The following is a 15,727-nucleotide window of genomic DNA, read 5'->3' as shown; positions in this document are numbered from 1 at the left end:
CCCTATCATGTGATAAATACCCCAAGAGAGTCTGAAGGAAATGTATCTTCCAAAACTAACAAGGAATGCATATAAGACGTTATTTCTTTTTTATTTTTGCAGTGTGACATAAACAGGCATACAATTCTATTTAATAAATAGCCTTAGGCAACTTTACTCAAGAAACAAAACATGGAAGATAAGAATTTATGGTTTTACTTATTTCCTTATCCTGGTGAGTAACAGAGAGAAATTAAAAAGCTCTCTTTATATGTATGTGTTTATTTGTTCATGTATGTATCTGTATTATCAGTTGTCTGATTTCTTATTTATGAAAGACAGAAGATGCATATTTAATAATGATAGCATTTATTTCTGAACCAGGAAAATAAAATGAAAGGGTTCTCCTTTTAAATGGCTTTTCAGTGGGAGATCTCAGAGTCCTTGAGAAATACTTCCCAAAGCCCTATAAGCTAATTGAGACCTATTACTCAATGTATTTCATCACACTCATCTTCAGGATATTTCTCCACATGACACAGACAGAAGAAATAAATTAAATAAATGACGAAATAGCGAACAGAAAGGCCAAGTGACAAAACTGCAGATCCGGGAGGGGAACTGCTGTCTGAACAGCCTGGTCCTAGCCTTGGTGGCACTCCTACCTCTACGACCTAAGCAAACTCATAATGAGCTTGAGTTATAAACTCGTAACTACTTTATAAAACAGAAGAAATTATTCCTGGTCTGTACAGGACCTAGTAAAGCATTTACTCATTTAGTGACTCTCTAAATTCATGGTTCAAGGGTGTTTGATTCAGTATAGGTTTCATAATGAAAGCCATATACTTTCTAGACAAAGATAACACAAATTTAATACAAGCAGAAATAGTATCACAAGTGAGGGGACTGGCACCATAATTCCAGGTCAGCCATCAACTACTTACAGGACCTCAGACAAATATTTTTCAATCTCTTTCATTCTATGTAACCAACTTTCCTTAAGATTATATCACATAAACTGAAATCTTGTACGGTTTCTGGAGAGATTTGTTGTGTAGATTAAAACATATGCTGAAGGTTGGTGTAGATTAAAAATCTCAAAGTTTATATAAAGTTCAAGGATTACTCGATTCTCAATTTCCCTTTTCTCAGGAAAAATCAATGCACAGAGCACCCGTGTTCTGAAATCCACCCCTTCTAGTGAATTTCTTTCCAGGAAGATTCTCTTCTGGAAAAAAAAGACTGAAGTGAAGCCTCAGACACTGAAGCTTTTCTAAGATACAGGCACTTCCAACAACACAGCGGTAAGTACAACCTAAAAATCAGGCAGTTGATTGCTAGCAGAATCTAGGAATGCAGTTCAGTTCAGTCAACCAGCCATGTCTGACTCTTTGCAACTGCAGCATGCCAGGCTTTCCCTGTCCCTCACCAACTCCTGGAGCTTATACAAACTCATGTCCATTAAGTCAGTGACGCCATCCACCATCTCATCCTCTGTTGTCCCCTTTTCCTCCCACCTTCAATCTTTCCCAGCATCAGGGTCTTTTCAGATGAGTCCATTCTTAACATCAGGTGGCCAAAGGATTGGAGTTTCAGCTTCAGCATCAGTCTTTCCAACGAACACCCAGTGCTGATTTCCTTTAGGACAGACTGGTCAGATCTCCTTGCTGTCCAAGGGACTCTCAAGAATCTCCTCCAACACCACAGTTCAAAAGCATCGATTCTTTGGTGCTCAGCTTTCTTTACAGTCCAGCTCTCACATCCATACATGACTACTGGAAAAACCATAGCCTTGACTACATGGACAAAGTAATGTCTCTGCTTTTTAATATACTGTATAGGTTGGTCATAACTTCTCTTCCAGGAAGTAAGCATCTTTTAATTTCATGGCTGCAATCACCATCTGCAGTGATTTTGGAGCCCCCCAAAATAAAGTCTCTCACTGTTTTCATTGTTTCCCCATCTATTTTCCATGAAGTGATGGGACCAGATGCCATGATCTTAGTTTTCTGAATATTGAGTTTTTTAAATTTCTGAATGCCAACCTTTTCACTCTCTTCTTTCACTTTCATCAAGAGGCTCTTTAGTTCTTCGCTTTCTGCCATAAGGGTGGTATCACTTGCATATCTGAGGTTATTGATATTTCCCCCAGCAATCTTGATTCCAAATTGTCCTTCATCCAGCCCAGTGTTTCTTATGATGTACTCTGCATATAAGTTAAATAAGCAAGATGACAATTTACAGCCTTGATGTACTCCTTTCCCTATTTGAAACCAGTCTGTTGTCCCATGTCCAGTTCTAATTGTTGCTTCCTGACCTGCATACAGATTTCTCAGGAGGCAGGTCAGGTAGTCTGGTATTCCCATCTCTTTCAGAATTTTCCAGTTTGTTGTGATCCACACAGTCAAACACTTTGCGTAGTCAATAAAGCAGAAGTAGATGTTTTTCTGGAACTTGTTTGCTTTTTAATGATACAACGGATATTGGCAATTTGATCTCTGGTTCCTCTGCCTTTTCTAAATCCAGATTGAACATCTGGAAATTCACAATTCACGTACTGTTGAAGCCTGGCTTGGAGAATTTTGAGCATTATTTTACTAGTGTGTGAGATGAGTGCAATTGTGTGGTAGTTTGAGCATTCTTTGGCATTGTCTTTCTTTGGGATTGGAATGAAAACTGACTTTTTCCAGTCCTGTAGCCACTGCTGAGTTTTCCAAATGTGCTGGCATATTGAGTGCAGCACTTTCACAGAATCATCTTCCAGGATTTGAAATAGCTCAACTGGAATTCCATCACCTCCACTAGCTTTGTTTATAGTGATGCATCCTAAGGCCCACTTGACTTCGCATTCCAGGATGTCTGGCTCTAGGTGAGTGATCACAGCATTGTGATTATCTGGGTCATGACAATCTTTTTTGTACAGTTCTTCTGTGTGTTCTTGCCACCTCTTCTTAATATCTTCTGCTTCTGTTAGGTCCATACCATTTCTATTCTTTATTGTGCCCATCTTGGCATGAAATGTTCCCTTGGTATCTTTGATTTTCTTGAAGAGATCTCTAGTGTTTCCCATTCTATTGTTTTCCTCTATTTCTTTGCATTGATCACTGAGGAAGGGTTTCTTATCTATCTTTTCTATTCTTTGGAACTCTGCATTCAAATGGGTATATCTTTCCTTTTCTCCTTTGCCTTTTGCTTCTCTTATTTTCACAGCTATTTGTAAGGCCTTGTCAGACAACCATTTTGTCTTTTTGCATTTCTTTTTCTTGAGAATGGTCTTGACCACTGCCTCCTGTACAGTGTCACGAACCTCCGTCCGTATTTCTTTCAGGCATTCTGTCTATCAGATCTAATCCCTTGAATCTATTTGTCACTTTCACTGTATAATCATAAGGGATTTAGGTCTTACCTGAATGTTCTAGTGCTTTTCCCTACTTTCTTCAATTTAAGTCTGAATTTGGCAATAAGAAGTTCATGATCTGAGCCACAGTCTGCTCCTGGTTTTGTTTTTTGGGGTTTTTTTTTTTTTTTTTTGCTGATTGTATCTTTGGCTCCATCTTTGGCTGCAAAGAATATAATCAATCTGATTTTGGTATTGACCTTCTGGTGATGTCCATGTGTAGAGTCTTCTCTTGTGTTGTTAGAAAAGGGTATTTGCTATGACCAGTGTGTTCTCTTGGCAAAACTCTATTAGCCTTTGCCCTGCTTCATTCCATTATCTAAGGCCAAATTTGCCTGTTACTCCAAGTATTTCTTAACTTCCTACTTTTGCATTCCAGTCCCCTATAATGAAAAGGACATCTTTTTTGGGTGTTAGTTCTAGAAGGTCTTGTAGGTCTTCATAGAACCGTTCAACTTCAGCTTCTTCAGCATTACTGGTCAGGGCATAGACTTGGATTACTGTGATATTGAATGATTTGCCTCAGAAATAAACAGAGATCATTCTGTCATTTATGAGATTGCATCCAAGTATTTCATTTTGGACTCTTCTGTTGACTATGGTGGCTATTCCATTTCTTCTAAGGGATTCTTGTCCACAATAGTAGATATAATGGTCATCTGAGTTAAATTCACCCATTCCAGTCCATTTTGGTTCGCTGATTCCTTTTTTTTTTTTTTTTAGTTCGCTGATTCCTAAATGTCAATGTTCACTCTTGCCATCTCCTGTTTGACCACTTCCCATTTGTCTTGACTTATGGACCTAACATTCCAGGTTCCTATGCAATATTGCTCTTTACAGCATTGGACTTCACTTCCATTACCAGTCATATCCACAACTGGGTGTTGTTTTTGCTTTGGCTCCGTCTCTTCAGTCTTTTCTGGAATTATTTCTCCACTGATCTCCAGTAGCATATTGGGCACCTACTGACCTGGGGAGTTCATCTTTCATTGTCCATGAATGCAGAGATCAGGGTAATTAACAAGCAAACCTAACTACAAATCACAGACTGGTCTCTTCACATAAGTGTAAAAGTGGGTCTACTGTCACCTGTATTATCCTCTAAAACAGATATAGATGCACTGGGATGTCCAGCCCTTAGGACTCGGCATACTCCTGGGGAAAGCATTGTTAGGATAAAGAGATTATGACTTATCTAATTCCCCCATGGAACCAGCTTAGAACATGTGGTTCTTGACCCAGGATTGATCTCTACCTCCAACTTTGCACCATCAGCCATAAACTGACTCCTGGCTGGTCAACAATGTCTCCCTCCTTCTGCTGGCTCTTCCTCCTCAGCTGGTAATGCTCATAATTCTCAGCAACAAGAAAACAGTCCTCCCATCCTGTACCTTCCTATAGAATTTGTCTTCTCTTTATGGCTAAACGTTTTGAAAGAATGGTGCATTCTTGGTCATCAGCATCTCACCTCCTATGACTTCTCAACAACTGACCTCCACCTTCACCACTCCACTGAGCCGCCCTCCTGAAGATCGAATCACCAAGTTGTCACATGAAACCAATATGAGGTTATGTCAGTTATGCTTCGGGGCTTCCCTAGTGGCCAGACAGTAGAGTCTTCCTGCAATGGGGGAGACCTAGGTTTGATCCCTGGGTCAGGAAGATCCCCTGGGAGAAGGAAATGGCAACCCCACTCCAATATTCTTGCCTGGAGAATTCCATGGATGGAGGAGCCTGGCGGGCTACAGTCTGTGGGGTTGCAAAGAGTTGGACATGACTGAGCGACTTCACTTTCCTTTTTCCTTTTCAATTATGTGTCAATGAAAATGTCAGTAAGTTACTTTGTTTTCATTGAAGTGTATTTGATTTCCAACATTTCAGGTGTCCAAGGGTCTCTGGCTCTTCCACCACCTCCTGTGCGGGCCACAGGAGGGTGAGAGTGGAGGAGGATTTCTGCAGCAGCTCCGGATGACGATGTCTGAAACTGCAGGGTGACTGACTTCTCCCCGAATGGACTTTGTCCACAGGAGAGAGAAGAGAAAGGCGGGCCAGCAGATCAGTTGCCACTTGTCCTCCTCCAGTTCACTGCTCCTAGGAATATGTCCCTCTATGGCCTACGTCCAGAGACACCCCGTTTGGCCAAGCGGGTCCACCTGCCCAGCCACTCTTCTTGGCTTGCTCTGAAGCCATGGCATTTGCACAAACCTTGCACTTGTCCTCATCTTTCTCTGCCTTGCATCCTGCTTCCCTCAGCCCCACTGCTCTAGGGTTGGCTTCCTAGCAAAGCATCAGCTCTTAAGCCTTGATTCAGGCTCTGGCTTTTTGAGGGAATCCAGGCTAAGACATCCCACAAACCAGCAATTCAACTTGCAGGTGTTCACCCTGGAGAAACTGCAGCACATGGGCACAGACAGATGAATACAAAGATGCTCAATCTTACCATGTGTGTTCAGTATTTGTATTTGCGTGAAAGCAGAGGCAATCTAACTGTCCTGCAGTAGAAGAATGCATAAATGATGGTAATTAAAACAATTCTTATATAGCAGTTAAAGTGATCTCATGTATCAAATAGAGAAATGTCAAGAGCATAATACTGATTAAAAGCAAAATTATAAAAGATGAACAGTGTAAGTTATAAAAGATGAACAGTATAACATTTACCCAAAATTTTACAACACAAAACAATGTGTCCCCTTACATATTTAAGCCATGGGAATGATATTCTGCAATTTTAAGAAAGGATTTACCTCTGGGAATGAGAGAAAAAAATTAATCTGTCTTAAACAGTTGTTCTTAAAAAAGACCTAAAGCAAGTATCACTAACGTGATTATCTGTTTAACTTTGCCAGTGTATACATTGTTATCAATTATATTAGTTCATAAACCTTTCTGTGGTTCCACCATCTTTTAAACAATTTTATTTATTTACTTATGGTTGCTCTGGGTCTTTGTTGGTGCTTGCGGGCTTTCTCCCGAGAAGGCAATGGCACCCCACTCCAGTACTCTTGCCTGGAAACTCCCATGGACGGAGGAGCCTGGTAGGACACGACTGAGCAACTTCACTTTCCCTTTTCATTTTCATGTGTTGAAGAAGGAAATGGCAACCCACTCCAGTGTTCTTGCCTGGAGAATCCCAGGGACGGCGGAGCCTGGTGGGCTGCCATCTATGGGGTCGCACAGAGTCGGACACAACTGAAGCGACTTAGCAGCAGCAGCAGCAGCGGGCTTTCTCTAGTTGCGGTGAGTTGGGTCTACTCTTCATTTCAGTGCAGGGGCTTCTCACTGTAGTCAGTGGCTTCTCTTGTTGGGGAGCCTGTGCTCTAGGTGCTTGGGCTTCAGTAGTTTGCAGCACCTGGGCTCAGTAGCTGGGGCACACAGGCTTCAGTTGCTCTGCAGCAGGTGAAATCTTCCTGGACCGGGGATCAAACCTGTGTCCCCTGCATTGGCAGGCAGATTCTTATCCACTGTACCACCAGGGAAGTCCCCACCATCATTTAGAATTAAAATGTAAATGTCTTAAGCCCTGATCCTGCATATCATGGCATTAACATGTCTTGAGGTGTCGTCAATCAAGGTTTCTTTAAATTCTCAGGGGATTTATAATTGGCGAAGTCAGTTCGTCTTCTGTGAGCCCTTTCCTTCCCCCCGACCTCTTGCTCTGGGCTTCCTCTAGCCTCATCTGTCTGGGCCACAGGCCTTGGTCCTCCCAACAACACAGGTGCAGAGCAGAGGGATGTTGTAGGCAGGACTGGGTTACCCCTCAACTCTGGGCATCATCGCTAACACAGAGCTACTTGTTTGCAGACTTAGAGCTGAGGATAATGAAGACAGATTGCAGTTCAGTCAAAAAAAGAACTTGAATAAAATGTGTTCTAAAACTTCATTCAGCCATTTCTATCTCTACATTTAGGTCCACACTGTCTCCATCTTTGGGGGCTTTTCTGTTATACACACACATGCATGCACATATACCTTCTCCTTACCCTGACTGCCAGCCTTCCATCCCATAAGTTGTTAATCCCTCCTTCAGAAGAGTTTTGTTTTTTAACCTCTGCCCCAAACTGAGTTTCAAGCCTACCCTTGCTTATCCAAAATACGAATCTACATTGCTAAACAAAGGGCCTTCTATTTAAGGTCTCCACCCTCTGGCTGCACAAAACAGAAGGAAAAGCTTTGAAATTTTCGGGTTTCCTTTAGCATGAACAAATTTTATGAAAAATAGCTTCCCCCTACAAGTCTTTCTGAAAACAAAAGGAAAACAGTATGAAAATTCACTTCATATCTGTTCAAAATAAGTTTGCAAGCTTGGTGAAATGCCCCCATACCCAACTCAGCCCCCCTACCCATATATACAAACACTAGAAGCCCTGAAATCTAGATTCATTTAGTATAGGGGCAAATGCTTCATCCACCTTAGTTGACACCAAAGAAATGTCTGTATTATGGCCCAGTGTTAGAATTACTGTTCATAAGGATGATGCCTTAGATGTGAATAGCCTTCCATAGTTTATGAAGAACTTTTATATAGAAAACAATCTGTAGAGAAATATACGTGTGTGTTGTGTTTGACTCTTTGCAACCTCATGGCTCAGATGGTAAAAAATCTGCCTGCAATGCAAGAGACCCAGATTCAATGCCTGGGTTGGGAAAATCCCCCAGAGAAGGGGATGCCAACCTACTCCAGTATTCTTGCTTGCAGAATTTCATGGACAGAGGAGCCTGGCAGGCTACAGTCCATGGGGTTTCAGTTCTACTAAAAATTATTTGTGATCCCTTATATATTTCTCTGGGCTTCCCTAGTAGCTCAGATGGTAAAGCATCTTCCTGCAATGCAGGAGACCTGGGTTTGTTCCCTGGGTCAGGAAGATCCCCTGGAGAAGGAAATGGAAACCCACTAAAGTTCAGTTCTCTCAACACTCAATATTATTCTTTATACCCTACCAAACTGTATCGAATCTTCTGTCACCAAGAAAAGATTAGATTAGTATAAGAGTTCTGTAGAAATGATGCTTTTGAACGGTGGTGTTGGAGAAGACTCTTGCGAGTTCCTTGGGCTGCAAGGAGATGAAACCAGTCAATCTAAAGGAAATCAGTCCTGAATATTCAATGGAAGGACTGATGCTTAAGCTGAAGCTCCATTTGGCCACCTGATGCGAAAAATTGACTCATTGGAAAAGACCCTGTTGCTGAGCAAGACCGAAGGCAGAGGAAGAAGAGGACAACAGAGGATGAGATGGTCAGATGGCATCATCGACTCAATGGACATGAGTTTGAGCAAGCTCTGGGAGCTGGTGACGGACAGGCAACCCTGATGTGCTGCGGTCCCTGGGGTCACAGAGTCAGAAATGACTGAGTGACTGAACTGAACTGAACTGAACTGACTATAGAAAGGATCAAGTGAAAAGAAATATAAACGATTTCAGACGGAATTTATTCCAAACTTAAGCTTTGATGGATAAATGGTTACCTAGAATAGTGCCTAATGCATAGTAGGTGCTCAAGAATTTGTTGAATGAATGAATGAAATGTGTATATCCTTGGCTGCCTGAAATCACTATTTAGTTATCCAGAATGACTCAAGGGTTTTAGATAGCTACAATGGTGTTATCCAGGATGCTGGGATGTATGAACACATCTCCCAGCATCCTGGATAAATGAAACTTTCTGGCCCTTATTTTATTTATATATGTGTATATATATATGTATATATATATATATACACACACACATACACCAGCTGAGCCACCAAGGAGGCCCTATATATATATATATATTTCTAAATATATATATTTATATAAATTTATAATAAATTTCTAAATATATATATTTATATAAATATATAATAAATTTCTAAATTTATATATAATTTCTAAATGTATATATATATTTCTAACTTTCTAATATATATATATATATATATATATAAAAAAATATAAATTTCTATCTCTATTACTCTCTTCCTTGCCTACATCTTTGGTCTTCAAAGCCACATTAGGAGGTAAAGATTGTCAGTGTACAAGAAAACATACACAGGGATATGTCTACCTAGAGGAAGACACTGAGATTCCAGTAAGAGTTTTTCACAACTTTGTTATCTACTGAATAGAGTACCTTTTGTGTAATTTTCAGTGACATCAGACTTTCTTAAAGGAGTGAGCTTATGTGACGACCTTCTTCCTGGCACTGAAGATGAATGTGGCTGTGCAGAATACAGAGATGATAGAAGGTGAGTAAAGCCCTTGACTTTGATTCACGAGATGGGGAAAATTTGCTCAGAGAATGGAACACATCAGAGAACAGACCTCGGAGTCCCAGGCTCGGAAGAGACTGCCCAGTGGTTGAGCAAACAGCAGAGTTTTATTAGGCAGAATTTGCTTCACAGAGTAAGAGAAGAGAGAAGGGATTCAAAGAGAAAGAGTGAAATCAGGTTTTAAACTTTTATACAAATACTGTGTCAGGCTTGAAGCACAGTGGAGAGTTTAGAAAACTAAACCAAAATAGAAGCAATGTCTATCTAACAAAAATGCCAGAATGTTCTTAAGTCATCTGCAAAGCCCATTCAAGAGAGGAGAGAGGTCTTTGCAAGAAAAGACAGCAATCCCTGAATGGGTTCCTGGTCTATGACCATGCGAAGCTTAGAAAATACACCAAAATATTGAACTTGCATGATTGTGTTGAATTAAAAACTTGTTAAATGATTCAAACATCTTATGACAAGTGAACACGAATCCAAAGAAACAAAATTCCATTAACTCAATGCAATTTTGAATCAGCAGATATTAAGATTCAATTTAAGAATTAAAGATTTTGTAATAGCCTCTAGCAAGAAGATAAGGGCTTTCCTGGGGCTGGATTCAGCCTTCCCCGATATCCACAGCTGCTGAATAGCTTCCTCTGCCAGGTCTATTCCCCATCTCTCTAAACCCCATCTCACTAAACCCCATCTCACTGCTGAGACCCAACAGGCTCACTCCCAGGTTGACAGTGATGCTGGCAAAGCCACAACTGGTGGTTCGTCTTCTCAACAATGTAAGTAATATCACACAAACTAAATTATGGCAACATTGAAAGGACAAACAAAAAAATGCAAACCACCCACAATCCCACAAATTTAATATAATATGACTTTCATTTATTTATGTTCTGGCCTTTATTATGTTAATATATACATTTCCATCATTTCAAATCTAGCATATGTATGTATGATTACATTGTGCTGTTTTTCAAGAGTGTAAATTTTTTTCATGTTCCCTAGTTTTCACAATTGCTGTTTTTTCTATATTGAGATGCATGATTTTCCACTGAAGTATTAATCCTAATTGATTTAACCACTTCCCTACTGTGAAACATTTTGGTTCTTTCCAACTGTGTTTATTCATTTGGAAAACATGAAGTGCCTTTTATGTGGTAAACATGGCAGTAAACATTAGAGACATAAATAATCCTTGCTCTTGACAAATTCAGGAGGAAAGAAATACAGTCACTGAAGGGGAGACCTGGGACTACACTGCCTGGATCCAGAGCTCCCATGGCATTGGTCCTGCAGCCCAGCTCACCTCTCCTTCTACCTAATCTGCCTCCTCCCACTCCCTTCCACAGGTGTCAACCCCGAGTACACCCTGACGAATCCCTTCAACACTAAACTCTGTCTCAGAGTCTGCTTTCTGAATACACCAACTGGTGAAACACCATAAGAGAAAGATGAGGTTGCCAGACCCTTGGGTAGAATTGGAATGTGAATCTCACATCAGGCATCAAAAGACCTGGTTCAAGTCCCAGATCAGCCACGGAGAGGCAGTGTGATCATTTTTTGTTTGTTTGTTTGTTTGTTTTTAATTATTTAGTTTAATTGGAGGCTAATTACTTTAAAATATTGTAGTGGTATTTGCCATAAATTGACATGAATCAGCCATAGGTGTACACGTGTTCCCCATCCTGAACCCCCTTCCCACCTCCCTCCCCCTCCCTCCCCATCCCATCCCACTGGGTCGTGCCAGTGCACCAGCCCTGAGCACTCTGTCTCATGCATTAAACCTGGATTGGCGATCTATTTCACATATGGTAATATACATGTTTCAATGCTGTTCTCTCAAATCATCCCACTCTTGCCTTCTCCCACAGAGTCCAAAAGTCTGTTCTTTACATCTGTGTCTCTTTTGCTGTCTCGCATATAGGGTCATCATTACCATCTTCCTAAATTCCATATATATGTGTTAATATACTGTATTGGTGTTTTTCTTTCTGAATTACTTCACTCTGTATAATAGGTCCCAGTTTCATCCACCTCATTAGAACTGATTCAAATGCATTCTTTTTAATAGCTGAGTAATATTCCATTGTGTATATGTACCTCAACTTTCTTATCCTTTCATCTGCTGATGGACATCTAGGTTGCTTCCATGTCCTAGCTATTGTAAACAGTGCTGCGATGAGCACTGGGGTACATGTGTTTCTTTCAATTCTGGTTTCCTCGGTGTGTATGCCCAGCAGTGGGATTCCTGGGTCGTATGGCAGTTCTGTTTCCAGTTTTTTAAGGAATCTCCACACTGTTCTCCATAGTGGCTGTACTAGTTTGCATTCCTACCAACAGTGTAAGAGGGTTCCCTTTTCTCCACACCCTCTCTAGCGTTTATGTTTGTAGACTTTTTGATAGCAGCAATTCTGACTGGCATGAGATGGTACCTCATTGTGGTTTTGATTTGCATTTCTCTGTTAATGAATGATGTTGAGCATCTTTTCATGTGTTTGTTAGCCATCTGTATGTCTTCTTTGGAGAAATGTCTGTTTAGTTCTTTGGTCCATTTTTTAATTGTGTTGTTTATTTTTCTAGTCAAGGCTATGGTTTTTCCTGTGATCATGTATGGATGTGAGAGTTGGACTGTGAAGAAGGCTGAGCGCCAAAGAATTGATGCTTTTGAACTGTGGTGTTGGAGAAGACTCTTGAGAGTCCCTTGGACTGCAAGGAGATCCAACCAGTCCATTACGAAGGAGATCAGCCCTGGGATTTCTTTGGAAGGAATGATGCTAAAGCTGAAACTCCAGTACTTTGGCCACCTCATGCGAAGAGTTGACTCATTGGAAAAGACTCTGATGCTGGGAGGGATTGGGGGCAAGAGGAGAAGGGGATGACAGAGGATGAGATGGCTGAATGGCATCACTGACTTGATGGACATGAGTCTCAGTGAACTCCAGGAGTTGGTGAGGGACAGGAAGGCCTGGTGTGCTGCGATTCATGGGGTTGCAAAGAGTTGGACACGACTGAGCAACTGATCCGATTTTTCTGGAATTGAGCTGTAGGAGCTGCTTGTATATTGTTGAGATTCTTTGTCAGTTGCTTCATTTGCTACTATTTTCTCCCATTCTGAAGGCTGTCTTTTCATCTTGCTTATAGTTTCCTTTGCTGTGCAGAAGCTTTTAAGTTTAATTAGGTCCCATTTGTTTATTTTTGCTTTTATTTCCATTACTCTGTGAGGTGGGTCATAGAGGATCCTGCTGTGATTTATGTCAGAGAGTGTTTTGCCTATGTTTTCCTCTAGGAGTTTTATAGTTTCTGGTCTTACATTTAGATCTTTAATCCATTTTGAGTTTATTTTTGTGTATGGTGTTAGAAAATGTTCTAGTTTCATTCTTTTACAAGTGGTTGACCAGTTTTCCCAGCACCACTTGTTAAAGAGATTGTCTTTTCTCCACTGTATAGTCTTGCCTCCTTTGTCAAAGACAAGGTGTCCATATGTGCATGGATTTATCTCTGGGCTTTCTATTTTGTTCCATTGATCTTATTTCTGTCTTTGTGCCAGTACCATATTGTTTTGATGACTGTGGCTTTGTAGTATAGCCTGAAGTCAGGCAGGTTGATTCCTCCAGTTCCATTCTTCTTTCTCAAGATTGCTTTGGCTATTCAAGGTTTTGTTTGTGTTTTTTTTGTGTGTGTGTGTTTCCATGCAAATTGTGAAATTATTCATTCTAGTTCTCTGAAAAATACCATTGGTATCTTGATAGGGTTTGCATTGAATCTATAGATTACTGTGGGTAATACACTCATTTTCACTATATTGATTCTTCCAATCCATGAACATAGTATATTTCTCCATCTATTTGTGTTATGTTTGATTTCTTTCATCAGTGTTTTATAGTTTTCTATATATAGATCTTTTGTTTCTTTACTAGATTTATTCTGAAGCATTTTATTCTTTTTGTTGCAATGGTGAATGGAATTGTTTCCTTAATTTCTCTTTCTGTTTCTCAGTGACTAGATATAAGTGCAGGATATAAAATTAACACACAGAAATCCCTTGCATTCCTATACACTAACAATGAGAACACAGAAAGACAAATTAAGGCAGTGGGATCTTAAACAAGCCTCTTACTCTCTTGAACCTCAAGTGTTGGTTAAGACAAGAGTAATTCCTCCCCATCTATCTTACACAGTTATGGTCCTGAGGACTTAACAGTAAGATAAGATGTATCCTGGGAAAACACTCTATGGAATGTAAGAGGTTCAATGATTTGTTATTCAATAGATTCTGGAGTTGTTCTTTTCTTTGCTTATTATTTAAGTTCATCCTTCTCAGCATTAAACCATTCAGATTGCTCTAGAAAAATATTCCCCTGGACTATTCTCAGAGGTGGTTATAACTAACTCTTCAAGGCTCATGTGCATGTGAATGCTCAGTTACTCAGTTGTGTCCAACTCTTTCTGAGCCCAAGGACTGTAGCCTGCCAGGCTCCTCTGCCCATGGGATTCTCCAGGCAAGAATACTGGAGTGGGCTGCCATTTCCTTCTCCAGGGGATCTCCCTGACCCAAGAATTGAATCTGCATCTCCTGTATTTTCTGCATTGGCATGCAGATTCTTTACCACTGTGCCAAGTTGGAAGCCCCTTTAAGGCTCATAAAGAGATGTAAAAAATCAAGAACTCTGAGTGACTGTCAAAGGACTCTGCAAATTTCACACAAACATTTCTATATAAGGGAATTCCCTGGCCATCCAGTGATTAAGACTCAGCACTTTCATTGCTCTGGGCCTGGGTTCAATCTCTAGTCAGGGAACTAAGATCCTGCATGATGCAGCCAAGAAATTTTTTCTACACAATATATTTTGTGACTACACACTCAGATCCTAGGCTACACAAACACCTGTAGTCTTGGATATAAATGAACTACATGAGACATAAGAGAGCTCGCAGTAGACAGGAACAGATATAAAGGACATATATGGGCCCAAGTCCTGTTAATGTATAGGAAGTTATCTGTTCAGTTCAGCCACTCAGTTGTCTCCAACTCTTTGCAACCCCATGGACTGCAGCACACCAGGATTCCCTGTCCATCACCAACTCCCAGAGCTTGCTCAAACTCATGCCCATTGAGTCAGTGATGCCATCCAATCATCTCATCCTCTGTCATCCCCTTCTCCTCCTGCCTTCAATCTTGCCCAGCATCAGGGTCTTTTCAAATGAGTCAGTTCCTTGCATCAGGTGGCCAAAGTATTGGAGCTTCAGCATCAGTCCTTCTAATGAATATTCAGAACTGATTTCCTTTAGGATTGACTGGTTTGATCTCCTTGCAGTCCAAGGGACTCTCAAGAGTCTTCTCCAACACCACAGTTAAAAGCATCAATTCTTTGGTGCTCACCTTTCTTGCTAGTCCAACTCTCACATCCATACATGACTACTGGAAAAGTCATAGCTTTGACTAGACAGACTTTCGTTGGAAAAGTAATGTCTGTGCTTTTTAATAGACTGTCTAGGTTGGTCATAACTTTAATTTCATGGCTGCAGTCACCATCTGCAGTGATTTGGGAACCCAAGAAAATAAAGTCTGTCACTGTTTGCATTGTTTCCCCATATAGGAAGTTATAGTACAATGATTTTATGGGGAGGGGGTTATATTGCTGATGTGTCAGCCCATCCTGGGCTTCCCAGGTGATGCAGTGGTAAAAATCTGCCTGCCAATGCAGGAGACACAGGTTTGATCCCTGGGTCAGGAAGATCCCCTGGAGGAGAGCTTGGCAGCCCACTCCAGTTTTCTTGCCTGGGAAATACCATGGACAGAGGAGCCCGGCAGGCTACAGGCCATGGGGTCGCAAAGAGTCAGACATGACTGAGTGAGCACACACACACACAGCTCATCCTGGCTAGAGAACTTTGTAAGTACAACTTGGTTCACTTTTCTTCCTGTCATTGAAGCTTCTTCATAAGTAGGAATCTCATCAGAGAGATAGTAACTCAGCTGGAAATCAGGACAATGATGGACTTTTGGATTTACAGTGGAAGGAGAGACTGACGATGCAGAGACTGCATGTAGTGGGGTCGGACCTAGAGACTGTCATACAAAGTGAAGTAAATCAGAA

Source organism: Bos mutus, chromosome 12 (genome assembly GCF_027580195.1).
Source record: "Bos mutus isolate GX-2022 chromosome 12, NWIPB_WYAK_1.1, whole genome shotgun sequence".
Taxonomy (NCBI): Eukaryota; Metazoa; Chordata; class Mammalia; order Artiodactyla; family Bovidae; genus Bos; species Bos mutus.
Note: the sequence above shows the minus strand (reverse complement) of the source record.